The 16,878-nt window shown below is 43.8% G+C and overlaps 1 protein-coding gene across 1 annotated transcript in view; it reads right to left on the reverse strand.

Moving 5' to 3' along the window:
- LOC142498500 (extracellular calcium-sensing receptor-like) overlaps positions 1-993 on the reverse strand; it is a 14,427-nt gene extending 13,434 nt beyond the window's left edge. Inside the window, exon 1 of the mRNA XM_075606733.1 lies at positions 799-993. The gene's annotated coding sequence lies outside the window, so the exon portion shown is untranslated. The remainder of the gene's footprint in view (positions 1-798) is intronic.
- Positions 994-16,878: the final 15,885 nt, after the last annotated feature.

The following is a 16,878-nucleotide window of genomic DNA, read 5'->3' on the forward strand; positions in this document are numbered from 1 at the left end:
AACCATCTATTTCTCATTTTCACTCCACTCTTATCTACCACACAGCTCCAGCCATACACAACAGAACCAGGGATTTTACAGGTGGGTTAAGGTACATTCCTGTAATTCTTCTCACTGGCACCTTTTTTTATATTTTACACGGTCACAAATAATTTGGTGATTGGAAATGGGCACAAAAATGGGAGTGAATAATACTAAATGGGAAGGGCCATTGCATTAAGAACCTAAAATAGTTATTCACTTAAAAGGTTTAAGCCCAGGTAACAGACCAAAAAAACCCCACCCATTTTATAAAAAATAAATAAAATACATCTAATTGCCTTCCGCAAACACACGTAACTCTGTTTAATGCAAACATATAGCTGTATTTGTTCCTTTAGAAATGAAGCATAACACCAATTTCTGAAAAGGGACAGTGTTTGTCTGTGAATTGTTTCCTCCACTCGTATCCCACATTCTCCTTAAAAGAGACTATATAACGTAAAATGGGGTTTCCTTTGCAAATTCTTGTTGAACACTCAGTGACATCACAACAAAGGAACTCGTCAGAGCAAGTCAAACCCCTCCCATGTCTCAGCTTGCTGTGTTTACAAACGAATACTTGTGCTTATAGGTATCAAATGGTGGTAAAAAAAAGGCGTCGCTTAAGCATGTCACTGCTTTAGTATGCTTTTGTCCTAGGAGGGACTGACCCTTTAAGCACATAAGCACTTATGTTTCATTATGCATTTAAATGGTTGTGATAAGACACAAAGTACAGTACTGTAGTAAGTAAGGAGTTGAAAAAGAATAACTCACTTGCTGCATTGAAGAGGCTGTGGCTGTTTCCTGAATGTTATCTCTGGGTATTGTACATTCAGGTGGACAGCAAAGAGTCCCCCCAGCGTGATGTCTCCAGCTGCAGAGTAGCCAGCAATGTCTGCATTAGAAAGTTTGCATCCTTTCACTGATGTTCCACAGACACCATCATAACACCACAGCAGCAGCAAGAAGTGCAGAGGGCAAAATGGGAGGGAACATGCAGGCAGCTGCATCATGTTCTGGAATAAGAAGTTTATCAGTTAGTCAATCAGTCAATGTTTTGCTGCAAATACTGTAAGATATGAACCATTTTGCCCAGATTGGTCCAATCTCCTTACCTCCTGGAGACCACCCGTTCACCAAATATGTTATGTTTTTGATCCCTTTAGATCATGCAAACATTGTATTAATTGAATAAATTAATATGATCAGTTCTTATAATTGTTCTTGCCCTCAGCCAATCTTTAAGTCACTGAACACTTTTCTTCGTTCTTGAAATACATAATTGATTTACTTTTAATTGTACTATCTGCATTCAAGTAACTTACTTGTTGTGAGAAATAAGTACATACAGTATTATGGATATTTGAAAAATGTATCATATATACACACACACACACACACACACACACACACACACACACACACACACACACACACACACACACACACACACACACACACACACACACACACACACACACACACACACACACACACACACGCATATACTGTAAATATAAATATCTTGTTTGTAATTTGCTTTTCAGTACAGGTACCATATTATTTTGAACATAATGTAATTAGATATATACATTTCTCCACCAGAATTTGTTTTCATTTCTATACTGTCGAACAATTATCCCATGGACAAATCAACACTGCAAATAGCTACTAGTACAGTACTTACCCTGCAAAGAGGAACAGAATCCTGCATGATCTTACTCCATATAATTAGACAGGATTATTACTAGAAATACCATAAATAGCCAAAAGCTTAATGTACAGATTACACCTTAATCTAAACAATCAGACTCAGTTTAGCTAACTTCTTACTAATACTGTATGTGTCATACACATATGTACACTAATACATACACAGTACCTGCACAGCTCAAAGCACTAGTGAGGGGGATGCTTTCCAGTGCCTTTATATAAGCCCAGCATTCCTGGAACAGAGGGTGCTTGTAAACTATAATTACATATACACAGTATATATAAAAAAAGACTTTAATAGTGTGGGCTCTATTATCATTAGATTATTATAATTAAACACCTTACAATAGCAACCCATGATTAAAAGCATCCTTTTGGGGATAAGACGAAAAATGATGGTCATTCTAATTGCTACAGTTTTGACTGGTTGAGTAAGCACATTTTTCTGGGAGAGAAGCAGATGTTGTTATATGTTGTTAGAATGGAAGACATTCCTGTAGGATAAATAGGTGACTTGTTTTCTATATTGTGATTGACAATGCAAGGATTAAGCTTTTTTTCTACTGTGAGGTATATAAACGTTAGCCAGGGAAGGGGTTAATTTGTCTCTTTTATTTAACCATACCGTATGTTGAGGAAAAGTGTTTACAGTAGTAGTAAATGCACATCGGATGCTGAGTATTTACGTAATCTAGCAACACCGCCAAACAATGCATTATGTTAATGTAACGGGTATTCCCCCCCCAATCGCAGATCTGGTGTGGGTGCAAGGAACATACGGTGTTACCTGGTGTGTGGTGCGTTACCTGTTGGCTCACAGGAGGGCTAAGCTTCCGCCACGGGGAACCTGGGGCTATTATAATACTATGGGTAACCACTTACTCAATACAGCGCCTCCACCTGCGATGGCTCCCACCATAGGGGGAGTGGTTCCTCGCAGGACACATACAAATAACCAATACACAGTAATGTATAATAACTAGTGACTTTACTAACATGCAAGACAACATATCACGGCAATACCATAATTACCGGTGTCCCTCTCTAGAGGAGACACTCACTGCGTCGCGCAGGACACTTTCCCAACACTAGATGATCCCACCCAGTGTCCCGAGAATCCCCACCCAATGTCCCGTACTCTTGGAGAGAACGTGGGTGACTGTGCAGTCACTATTAAACTAAGGGCCCGTTGGTGCACTTGTTGATTTAATAGTACCTGCCCGAGCACTCCCGTGCTCGGATCTCCAACTGGCTTCACAAAGGATCCGGTGACCGAAGAACACCGGAACCACCTCCAGGACGATCCCACCCGGAGGACTGCTGCAGCCACAACAATGAACTGCGCCCTCCTCAATGCATGGAGGACAGCGCCCGCTGAGTCCCTAACTGACTCTACCAGCTACATGGACAATACTGTACTATAGGCCGTCCCTACAGCACAGCAACCTTGATGGCTTAGGGGGAAACTCCTAGGGGCCTACAGAGGTTAATAACCTGCCCCACTCCCCTAACTCTTCCCAGTCCTGACTATTACTTAACTGATCCCACCGCAGCAACAAGCTGTAACTCACTGGATGCTTACAGCCAACGTGCTGCGCAACACGGTGCCTGCCTGTCAGACCTCACGGCACTGACAGCCGTGGCCCTGACAAGACAGCACACTAACACTAAGGGCAGCGTCCCTATCTAGGGCCGTCCCTACTCAATTACCCACTAATCTGGTGGGGAGTTGGGGCCTACCTGGGGTGTGGGTACCTATCTGGGTGCAGGAGCTGCACTCGCTCCCCGCACCCTTCCTTCCCTCACAGCTCCCCTGCTCCAACTGACTAACGTGGCTAAGCGCGCGAAATTTATCTCTTGCCTGCCTGGGGATCCTAAGCCCTATTGGCTCCCTGGCATCACGTGGGGTGCGCAGAGGCTCCTGGGACTCGTAGCCCCTATCTAGAGCCTTCCCTGGTAGGCTAGGGCTTTACGGGCTTTCTAGGGGCTTTCCTGCGCCTGCGCAAGCTTTCGGGGGCTGCCTCAACCTCTCCCTTCCTATTCCTGTCCTCGCGCGACTTCTCCCTGAATCTGGGGCCCTACCTACGCATGCGTGATCACTGCGCATGCGCGAGTCCCTATCTAATGGCGGCGCCCTCACCGCCCGGCTCCGAGAGCGCCGGGATCCCTGTGACGCGCGTCCCCGGCAACCCCCGAGCCGGGACCTGACTGCCCTCACCATTGGACTCGGCGGCACCCGCCGGTGAGGGGGGTGCTGACAGGCTGGGGAGACCTGGCTACATCCTCCCCCTGGTGAAACACCCAACGTCCCAGCTTGGGGAATGACATCAATCGGCATAAAATATATTTAATCAAAATGCATTGCACAGAAAATACAACTTATCATTTCGACTTCACACAACAGGGTACATGGCAATTCACATACGATACCCGAAGCGAGCTGAGACCATTTGTGGGGTGCCCCTAACTGATCATGTGGGGGTACCTCACTTTTGCGTCCGTGAGCCTCCCCCAGAAAAATCTCTTGGAGAGCACACTTGAGGGCAACAGTCAACGGTTCCGTACTCATTCCTCCGCCTGGTGGACGGAATAGCACAGTGTCTTTTAACCAGGCCTTTACCCAGTCATCCGCGGCATGGGTGCGGTAGACCAGGAGGCCAAGACCATTCCCGCAGTCCACTACCTGGTGAAGGGGGCGCTCCCTTTTGGGCTTAAAGGAGGCAGCTTTCCTTGAATCCTTCCCCACACAGTCTTTGTCCCTACACTCTTGCAAGGCTCCCAATGGGAAGCGAGCAATGGACAATGTCTCTTTCCTCACAGTCTCTGTGTCACCTGGCAGTGGGTAAAGGGTAGATACCTTACCACTGCGGTGATTCACGGTGACCAACAGGTCCTCGGGGATGCTGTCAGTTCCCACCTCGGCTGTCTTGGGACCTGTCAACAACACTTCTGGGACAGTCCACTCACTGGCTTGAAACTTGGGAGCGTGGGATCCCAGTTCTGGGACCATTTGGGTTGGAGCGCTCGGGCTCTCTCTCAGATCCGGAGCCTTAATTCTGGCCTTTTTCACGATCACCTCCATCGGAGCCTGTGGGGAGGTAGTAGGTTCCTCACCACTTCACTGGCTCGCGATGGGCTTCTCTTCATCTGAAACACTGTCAGGTAGGTATGGGTCCACTCGCACCACTGGACAGCTACCTTCTAAGGAGGACACCTCCTCCAGGACGCGATGCAGAGGGGAGCCCGATGCCCGGGTGACCAGACTTAAGGAACTATTGTGCTCCGCGGTCACCTGGAGGCTCACCCCCAACACCCCTGGGGCAGTCAACTCACCCTTGTCGTCAGCAGGTAATGATCCCAAGCCTGGGACCGATGGTACCATTTGAGTAGGCCGGATGGCCTGTTGTAGGGCACATGGGCCCACAGCAGGGTCCTCAACATCTGGATACACCTCCTCTAGGGCACACGGGCCCACATCAGGCTCTGTATCTGCCAAAATAGTTGGTTCGATGACTTCACTAGAGTGGTCCGCCGGCCGGCACATCACCACGAGTGGTTGGTCGCTGGAATCACTAAAGGAAGATGGGGGCATAGACACCTTACCCTGTTATTCCTCCATCTCCTCTGTATCACCGCTGGGGTGGTTCGCCGGTAGGCGCATCGCCACCAATGTTTCACTCGGTTCCACAGCTAGCTGGGCAGGTGATTCCTGCTCAGGAACCGGGTCTAGAATGTTCACGAGGGCACACGGGCCCTCCACAACCTCCACAGCTGGTTGTTGGTTGCAGGAATCACTAAGTAACTTCTCTCTGAAGACAGACTTAACTTCAGCACAACTCATGGTAATATAGAGGTCAGGCTTCTCCTCCTCCTCTAAGGATATCATGATCGGATCCTCCGAAATTTCTATGAGAGGGGTAGATAGGGTAGCTATACTGACCGGCTCATTGTCCTCTGCTGGTTCTACAGGCTGGGGCATAATAGGCTTCAATAACCGGGCACCGCAACGTCACATGGGGGTCCCCACGTCAATGCCCCTCTAGAACAGTCACAGGTGGTATAAAAACATCGTACATACGGTTTCCCTTCCACCTCGGATGGCTCGAGACCTAGCGGGAACTGGGATAGATCGGCTCCATGGACATAGGCTTCTTGCAGGCAGGTGCACAGTAGTGCAAGGGCATCCACTCCTGGCGCGTGCCAGGGCACATACACATTAGAGTGTACCCCATGACAGTCTATTACCTCATCAACGTATGGTTGAAGATCACAATGTTTTCTCCCCCTGGTGGAATGTAAAGGAGGGGCAGCACATTCTTTCAAGGAGTGATTCTGGCTCTGCACTCTGTCACTCAGTTGGCGGGGTGGGGCTTAGGTTTTCCCGCCGATCCCGGACAGTTTTCTGCAAAGTCATTCTGCGCCTTGAGCGCGGTACCACGCGCACTCTGTTTACTTGTGGAAAGTTGCCATGGCGCTGGATCAGCGTATACTAAAGGGTAGCCCTCAGGGGGGCACCCGGGCATAAATAACGTGGGCGGTGATTCGGACGGGCATAAATCATACGTGTAGGTCACCACAAAAAGCATCAAACTCCCTGGTGACGTGGGGTCTTTATCTACATCTAGAATAAGGGGGTACTGCCACCCGGGGATTTTATGCAAGTGAGCACCGACCTCCTCGTCTGATATATTCGCCACCACACGCCGGGGGCTAGCCCCTATCCTCAAGGCCCAGGCGAGGACCTCGTGGCCGGCCTTTTCACACCTGGTGGACAATTTTTCGGAAGCCTGAGTGTCTGAATAGATCATGAACCAGTCCTCGTCCGAGGGCTTGGGTATATTCAATACAGGGGGAACAGTTTCTAAGCATATGTCATATTCTGTGGCCATGAGATAGGTAAGCCTCCGGCCGTCATTATCCATATTAAAGTCTATCAGCCTGGCAGTGGCCAATCCCGGACAATCCCGTACGTGGTTGCATACTATAGAGACACCCACATTATTGGATACTCCCGCCACTGCAACCACGCGCCTTGGGGACACGCGGTGCGCTAAGGCCCAGTCATGGACATCTTGCTTCGACGGCACGGACATGATGGTGGTTAAATCGGACAATTTGGAAAAAAAATTGAACAGGGCACCCCAGGTCTATCTCAGCAGCGCCTCCAAATGTAACGGGTATTCCCCCCCAATCGCAGATCTGGTGTGGGTGCATGGAACATACGGTGTTACCAGGTGTGTGGTGCATTACCTGTTGGCTCACAGGAGGGCTGAGCTTCCGCCACGGGGAACCTGGGGCAATTATAATACTATGGGTAACCACTTACTCAATACAGCGCCTCCACCTGCGATGGCTCCCACCATAGGGGGAGTGGTTCCTCGCAGGACACATACAAATAACCAATACACAGTAATGTATAATAACTAGTGACTTTACTAACATGCAAGACAACATATCACGGCAATACCATAATAACCGGTGTCCTTCTCTAGAGGAGACACTCACTGCGTCGCGCAGGACACTTTCCCAACACTAGATGATCCCACCCAGTGTCCCGAGAATCCCCACCCTATGTCCCGTACTCTTGGAGAGAACGTGGGTGACTGCGCAGTCACTATTAAACTAAGGGCCCGTTGGTGCACTTGTTGATTTAATAGTACCTGCCCGAGCACTCCCGTGCACGGATCTCCAACTGGCATCACAAAGGATCCGGCGACCGAAGAACACCGGAACCACCTCCAGGACGATCCCACCCGGAGGACTGCTGCAGCCGCGACAATGAACTGCGCCCTCCTCAATGCACGGAGGACAGCGCCCGCTGAGTCCCCATAACTGACTCTACCATCTGACTCTACCAGCAGGACAATACTGTACTATAGGCCGTCCCTACAGCACAGCAACCTTGATGGCTTAGGGGGAAACTCCTATGGGCCTACAGTGGTTAATAACCTGCCCCACTCCCCTAACTCTTCCCAGTCCTGACTATTACTTAACTGATCCCACCACAGCAACAAGCTGTAACTCACTGGATGCTTACAGCCAACGTGCTGCACAACACGGTGCCTGCCTGTCAGACCTCACGGCACTGACAGCCGTGACCCTGACAAGACAGCACACTAACACTAAGGGCAGCGTCCCTATCTAGCGCCGTCCCTACTCAATTACCCACTAATCTGGTGGGGAGTTGAGGCCTACCTGGGGTGTGGGTACCTATCTGTGTGCAGGAACTGCACTCGCTCCCCACACCATTCCCTCACAGCTCCCCTGCTCCAACTGACTAACGTGGCTAAGCGCGCGAAATGTATCTCTTGCCTGCCTGGGGATCCTAAGCCCTATTGGCTCCTTGGCATCACGTGGGGTGCGCAGAGGCTCCTGGGACTTGTAGTCCCTATCTAGAGCCTTCCCTGGAAGGCTAGGGCTTCGCGGGCTTTCTAGAGGCTTTCCTGCGCCTGCGCAAGCTTTCAGGGGCTGCCTCAACCTCTCCCTTCCTATTCCTGCCCTCGCGCGACTTCTCCCTGAATCTGGGGCCCTACTTACGCATGCTCGGTCACTGCGCATGCGCGAGTCCCTATCTAATGGCGACGCCCTCACCGCCCGGCTCCGAGAGCGCCGGGATACCTGTGACACGCGTGCAGCCTTGGCAACCGGCCGCACGTGTCCCCGGCAACCCCCGAGCCGGGACCTGACCACCCTCACCTCTGCGATCGAGGGGCGGAGCCGCCATTGGACTCGGCGGCACCCACGATCGGCAGCTAGGTGAGGGGGGTGCTGACAGGCTGGGGAGACCTGGCTACATTAAAATAAAAGAAGCATTTTACAAAGTAGTGAAATGAATACCATTTTACACATGCGGCTGCTGTTATTGCCGCTAATGTGATAACACAACATATCCCAGAATACTTACAGTAATGTAACATTTAAATCTATAGTTTCATTGCACTGGTGCAGGAAAATATTTTTGAAAAGCCACCTCCCACCTTTACCTCTCATAATAAAACACTGGAAATCTTAAAACCTGTATAAAGAGATGTACTGTCATGTATGTCATGTCTATGAGCGGTGTCATGCTGTACGAAACACCAGGCTGACTGGCTGTACCAGAGAGGCATTATGCTGTGGCTGTGAAATTCATTGTCCCCAATAATAAACTCACCTTTCCAAACTGATTTGTAAGTGATTTTATTGTGCTTTTTATCATTGAAAAATGAAATACTAAAAGAAGTCTTGTTTTGACTTTTTCTTACACACGTCTTCATTGAGGACTTATTCTGTACATATTAGGTAGCATCTAAACATTATCTTGTATATATTCACCTTGTTAAAAGTGAATATTGAGGTCTTCAAGGCTTCCTCCCATATATCTCCACTATCCTCCCTTGTAATTTCTATTTATCAGGTCTAACTCCCACCTTCTCATATTGGAAAGGTAGAAAAGCATTGATGGTGATGTACAGATGAATGAACGATGGGCTGTAGATTAAACGTATGTAAAATGATTTATTTAACACATGAAAGAACAGAGGACCGCATGAGATCCGCATGAGATCCCTCTAACACGTTTTCCACTACAACAGCACTTTGTCAAAGAGGAGATAGCATGTGCATACAGTATATGGTTGTGAAAATACACTTTGCCTTTCTGCACATGTCATCACACGGCCAGATGTAAATTTGAACACCTGAAAATCCCCTGAAAGTCAAATGGAGTAAATCCGGAAACCAAAATCGGCTATAATGATCATGTCCGTTAAATAATAGCTGACATAGGTAACATGGATTAAAGGACGCACTTATGCTGATACTTTGAAACAAATGTGGATAAAGCTTTAATACTTTTGCATGCAGTTCTATTCAAATGTGCCTATCAGTGTGACCACAGTGCTGTGGATTGTGTCATCTTCATCATTGGGCTTGTTCCACTTCTTACCTTCCATATAGGAATGGTTAGGAAGGTCTCCCAAGTAACTAGTTCTTGGTACATTGTAGTTACTGGCCCTTTTAAGTATCTTCTGTGTCTGTAGAGATTTTCGAAGACTGTTGAGGATGTGAAGGACGTGGATGGATAGGTCAAGGTAACAAAATGTCGAACATGAAGAAACCTGTACAGTATCTTTCAGTGATTGGTAATAAGTATTTAGTGCAAAATTCCTCAAAATTAAGAATCAGGCCATTAGAGGTCATGTTTTCAAAATCAAATATACCTTTGTGTTTCCATAAGATTTTGCATGGAATCCTGGGATAAAGTTGGGGTTATCAAATATAGGAACCAGCTTTGAGGAAGATTTCATCAGTCGAAATTTAGATTGGTTTATTGATTACACTGGATTAATTTTTCTGAATTCTTTGTTTATCCCTCTCCTTAGCACGCCACAAAGCTGAGGACAGAGAAGTGGGGGTGACAAGTGAGGATTCGATTTAAGTTTATTTTTTTGGGGGGGATGCCAATAATTAAGTTGTTTTAATTGGCTAGGTAATATTTCGTAATATCAGGGACCGCCAGATTTGCTCCAATTTTCGGCGCCAATAATACCGATTTTGGGATTTTTGGGCACTGTTGTTTCCAAATGAATTGGAGTAGCAATTGGAATAGCATTTTGGATATTTTTCAGATATTTATTAGAGATAGCTAATAAACCTGTCTCTCATCCTCATGCAGCCTTTATAAGAACTCTGCTTCTTGCTTATATGCCTGTTTATTGAGGTTCTTCCCAGTACTGAAGCTTACTGCCTCTTCTCTGTTGCTGTCGCTCTGTACGAGACCCTTTCGGACTTCAGTTCACTTGACTCTCTCCAGCTCTGATCTCTGCCTTTTTATTGATCACTGCTACCTGTGTGCTGCCCATCCTGACCCTCTGCCTGTTTACTGACCATTCATTGTTACCTACCTGCTAGCCTGTCCCAGCCACTGGACTCCAGCCCCACAGTTTTACTGTTGTACTACAGGGCTATCTGATTTCTGACCCCATAATATTAATCATGATAGGGATCATTCTTCTAAATGATCTCTGACCCCAATAACATTCAACTGGATAGGGATTATTATCACTGGAATGTTAATTTAGTGTCAGCTTTTTGACTAGTCAGGCTGCATGTGCAGCAACAGATGAGTTAAAAAGTATAGTACATATACATATATGCATTGAGGCAGTCAAACACTTTTTGGAGACTGATATAACATGTCTTCGATATACTGTAGTCCTTTTGTTTTATCTAGTATAGAATTTATTCTTCGTCACAATTATTTTTTGTTTGAGGACACTTTTTACCTTGAGACTTGTGGAACCAGGTTCGTCCCCAGCTAGGCAAATCTCTTGATGGGATTTGAGATGAGCTGCATGTTTGGGCAAGACCTGGCTGGGGGGTGGGTCTGGTCTACTATGATCGCTATAATGACGATCTGATTTTCATTTGGGAGGGTGAGTAGGATGAGTTTAGGGATTTCCTTGCCACATCCAATCACCATGATTTAGGTTTAGAGTTCACTTTTTCTATTAGTTCCACCAAATTAATTTTCTTGGATTTGGAATTGACCGCCAATAAAAACTGTTTCATCCAAACTAGCATATGTTTCAAGCCAGTGGTATATCGGGCAAAGGCAGTGGGCAAGACCCTTTTCTTTCTTCAATTGGGAGTTTCTTTAATGCATTGGAGGAGAGTACTCGCTGTGTTTCTCTATTATTGATTCTATGATGGGGCTTTCCTATATCAGTCCCGCATACTGAAATGTAGTGGCGAAGGATCTTTCTCTAAGATCACCATACTGTATACTGCAAGATCTGTCTGTATGCTACAAGGTACTTTCCCACTGTGATTACCCAGCCATTTGGACATTTTACAGAGTCTATTTGGATTTTTATCAGACATTGGGACATTACTTGACTCTCGTTCTCCCACAGACTCAGAGATTGCCATCAGCGTGGTTGTGTTATTTAGCACTTTATCCATTGGCTGCCTAGGTCCTTTAATATATTGTAGTATTAGACCATTTTTTAAATACTATTTACTTGTATGTTTTCTTATCCTATATTCTCCTTTATAGGACATGGGTTATTTTTATTAAAGCGTTTGGACATCCCCAGTTTATATTCCTCACCTGGTTTTTGGAGGTGTGCTTCCTGATGGAAAGGTGGTTGTGAGAAAGAGCACGTTGTCGTACACTATGTGTGTTACATGCTTTTAAACATTGCACATATTGTAAGCGTGATTCTTATATTTTTATATATATATATAAAGTCTTTATCAAGTTGATCTGCTGAATGGTTCATCTCTTTCTTATATTCTGAGGAACCAACTACTCAACCCTCATTCTTGAGAACAGATTGCCTGAACATTGGATATGCCCTTTTTAAACCTACTACATTGTGAGTAGGCAACACATAGGAGCCAAGTCTCCTTATTGACTTCACGAATTTAAATACATCTGCACGTAGAATTGTTTTATGTTTATTTTGGTTGAACTTCTATGCTTCTGGATTTTGAAGAACATTTTAATTCTGCATATGCCTGCATAAATTGACACCAGCCCCTGCAAACCCAAACTCACCGCATCATATACATTACTGTCCAAAAGGAGTGCTACTGAGATTGTGACCTAATTTACTATAACAAAGGACCAAAAGCCTCAGTTCTAGAACCAATATGACAAATTATACAGTTAAATATGTATGCATTTTTTTAATAAGTGAGTGTAATTTAGTTGAATTATTTGGCCAAAGCATTTTAAGCCTGCAAATCACTCCAAAGTATTATCTATTTTGCAAGTCCTAACACTACTGCACCCGCAAAAGGTTCTCAAACTCTTTAATTCAGGGAGAGCTGTCTTTACCGACTGGCCATTCACAGACGCATAAAAGAGATGCCATTTAAAAGTTGGGATGAGCAAGTTTGAAACCAGGGAGGAAGGGTCACAAATCTCCAAATTGTTTACCAATAGAAATTTTACCAACACACACACAGCCCCTGTGAGCTCAGAACACAAACCCACCACACCATATATATTTGTGTCAAAAAGGATTGCTACGGAGATTGTGACCTCAAGTAAAATAACAAAAAACAAAAAGCCTCAGTGCAACATCTAATATGACAAATTATATAGTTAAATATTTAGTTAAATTCTTTGGCTAAAGCATTTTAAGGTTGCAAGCCATGCCAAGATATCCCCTATTTTCCCATTCTTAACACTAGTGTAACCGTAAAAAAGCTCATCTCAGCACTGAATTGATTGACAACACAACACAGTACGGTAAATGTATATATTTTAATATTTCAGATTATAAACAAAAGACAAAAATGTGAAATAAATATCTTTGTCATTTAATTAATCTTGGTAATCTCAATGGTAAAGACAGCCTACACAAATTGTAAAATGTTGCCTCAAAATGTTTACAGTAGCGTGTGTAGATCTACAGTAGTATATGGCTATACAAAAGGAAATCTGAAAAAGTTAAGATGACTTTCTGAATTCTATGGGGAATGCAAGATTATCATATGTTGCAGTGAATTGAGATTGTAACAGCTATATAGCAAACTTTTCCTCTTACTCCCATCTGGTGTTTTACTGTAGAGTGCCACGACCCAAATTTACCAAACGCTGGTAAGCCTCAGCACACCTTATAAATCATTGTGAGACTACATTTTAATAAGGACGCTGACTCATTTTAAAATGCTTTTATTCTCATGTACTGGATGTTCCTGGATCTGTGCACATTCATCAATGTACAAAAATTACACTAGATGGCGCTCAAAACACTCTAATTAATACAAACCTTGCAGTGAAATATTGTGACTAATTATATCAAAATATATAAAAATAAAAGTGTAATAAGTGATAAAACAAACACTCAAACCCTTAAGGACTGTTTCACGGTCCGCAAAGTACAAAGGAGAAGAATCAGGGGAGCGTCAGTGCCTAAAGAAAAAACGTGATACTCGCATAGTGCAGTAAATTAACATTACACATATACAGGCAGAGCTCTCATAAGAGCATAAATCAAGAAGCTAGATACTGATAATCACTGAATATTGGAGATATCAACTATCTGTGGACATCTATAATAATAAAATGATGTCAATTCACAAAGGAGCAACAATTAGGAGGTAGAAATCCAAAAGAGAGACACCAATCCAAAACTTAAAATGTAGACATTTATCCAGCATTGGTAAAAAATGGAGGCTTACAGGATTCCGAATGAAAAACAGCAAGTGTGTATACGTGTAGATTCCAGCCGAGTCGCGTTCTCGGGATCTCTGCACGGTGCTGCTTCCTCACACGGTCTCTGTCCTGCGCTGCTTCAGGGAGCCGATACGTCACTTCCGGTTTCTTCATCGCGTATAGCAGACGCCACCGGAACTCCACAGCAGACACTCTCCCTCTGGATCTCGCAAGAGGGGTTACACTCTACGCGTTTCGCCGTACGTAGCGACGGCTTCGTTAGGAGTAACGTTAACCCATGAAAGAATACTATTTATACCCTTTAATCTATGCTGACCTTTCCTCCTATTGGTCCGCAGAAATAAATTGGTAATAGACTGCATGTGTCCTCCCAAAGTTATCACAACACCGTTATACAATTAACTCTAAAATACACAACAATGTTATACACTTCAAAATAAAATATCACTTTAATAAAATTATTACACAATATATATAGACCTTTATTCTAATATATATAAAAAATCTATTGCCGAAGTGATCTCATATACAACTATGCTGTTTCAAAAATTGTATATAAAATATATAAAATAATAAAATACAGTAAAATCGCTCAAAATCTATCTCTAGCATATATAGAAAACGGCGATTGATGTATCTCAAAAGCAAGAACAAGGAGAAAACACAATAAGTGCAAAATATATACATTTTCAACCTTAATCACATTATTTATAGACCATTATCACAGAAAACAGCTTTTATAAGAAAGCACTCAGCTCAAAATCCACATTGAGACCTAGTGGTACAAGTGTTTGTAAGGTGAAGATCCAGAAGCTTTCTCTTTTCTTGAGAGCTGCTTGTCTGTCTCCACCTCTCCAATGTGCTAATACTTGCTCTATCACTGTAAATCTGAGGCCAGATGTATCCCCATTATGCTTTTGCAAAAAATGATTGGACAGGTAGTGTGTAGTAACACCTCTCCGTACATTTCCAATGTGCTCAAGTATGCGTGTAGTTACAGTTCTTGTGGTTTGGCCTACATATTGTAATCCACATGGACAAGAAATAAGATATACCACATAGTTGGATTTACACGTTAAAAGTTGATTAGTGTGAAATCTTTGCCCTGTGGTGTTGGAAACAAAACTGAATTTATCCTCAGGCCTATGTTTACACGCAGTGCATGTGGTGCAGCCAAAAAAGCCTTTGGATCTGCTTAGCCATCTATTCCCCTCACTGATTTTTTTAGGGAGGGCACTGGGGGCTAGTTTATCCTTATATTAATATAGATGATAAACTGTTTAAGGCTTTCTTCATTGCCTTTCCAAACAAACACAATATCATCTATGTACCTGCGCCATAGGCACAAATTCACACCCAGCTCTGTAATGGACCAAATATGGTCTTCCTCCCAAGCTCCCATAAGGAGGTTTGCATAGCTGGGTGCGAATTTTGTGCCCATGGCAGTACCACATTTTTGCAGGTAATAAACCCCCTCAAACAAAAAATAGTTATGTTCCAAGATGAACTTTATACCGTCTAAAATGAAGTTAGCCTGTTCATCGGGCATATCTAGATCTTTTGATAAGGCCCTATCTACAGCTTCATATCCATCTCTATGATTTATGCATGTGTAGAGCCAGGTGATGTCACAGGTTACCAAATACCACCCATTTTCCCATACTTGATTTTCTAAGGTGCGCAAGATATCCGTTGTATCCTTAAGGTAGGAAGGGAGCTTAGTGACATACTTTTGTAGATATATATCTATGTAGGCAGATAAGTGGGACGTTAGAGAATCAATGCTGCTATTATCAGCCTACCAGATGGATTACTAATACTCTTATGAAGTTTTGGTTGCTCCTTTGTGCAGGGACATCATTTTATTATTATAGATGTCCACAGATAGTTGATATCTCCAATATTCAGTGATTATCAGTATCTAGCTTCTTGATTTATGCTCTTATGAGTGCTCTGCCTGTATATGTGTAATGCTAATTTACTGCACTATGCGAGTATCATGTTTTTTCTTTAGGCACTGACGCTCCCCTGATTCTTCTCCTTTGTACTTTGCGGACCGTGAAACAGTCCTTAAGGGTTTGAGTGTTTGTTTTATCACTTATTGCACTTTTATTTTGATATATTTTGATAGTAACAATATTTCACTGCATGGTTTGTGTTAATTAGAGTGTTTTGAGCGCCATCTAGTGTAATTTTTGTATAGTGTTTGTTTTGTTTCAATCACTAGGTAGGCAGCACCACTCGATAGGGAAGAAATAGAAGTTGATAACAACTTTCCCAATGTTTTCTCAAGAAGACACACAAGGGTTGTGGACTTCGATAGTATTCTGAAACTGAATTTAGACTCTGATACTATAGTTGAAGAGTCACATACTTTAGAATCAGAATTCGAGAAACTGGAAAAGTTGTTTATGAAAGATATTAAAAAGATTTGGGATTACACTTTTTTGGAACAATACATTATAAGTGGCAGAGTCCCAAGAGGATTAAGACTCAAGAAACACCCATTTATAGATCTGGAAGATGAGGCTTTCATTGAGAAATGGTACATTCTGCTAGAAAAATGTTCACAGGATCTAATGGGTTTAATCATTGAACAGCAGAGAAATCATGTTTTGCAGATTGATGTTGAGATCAATGAAATAGAACTAAGGATTGGTAATCTTAACCAAACCGCTCTGTTCAAGGAGAAAGATATCCATCTGCAAAACAAACTAGATAAGATCAGGAAGGAAACCATCACTAAGAAAGTTAAAACATTTCTTAGAGATGAAGAGTACTACAAAGACGGACCTCCTAGAAAATCTGATCTGGAAGAGAAAACCAATCCTAAGGAGAACAAAACTCCTGAGGTTTTATCTGCCAAATCTCTCAAAAAAACTCCCAAAAAACCCTCTCAGAAAAGAGACAAATCAAGGGATAATAGAAAATCTACTAAGAATACAAGAGAAATACAAAATAAAAATAGG

Source organism: Ascaphus truei, chromosome 7 (assembly GCF_040206685.1).
Source record: "Ascaphus truei isolate aAscTru1 chromosome 7, aAscTru1.hap1, whole genome shotgun sequence".
In the NCBI taxonomy this organism is placed as follows: Eukaryota; Metazoa; Chordata; class Amphibia; order Anura; family Ascaphidae; genus Ascaphus; species Ascaphus truei.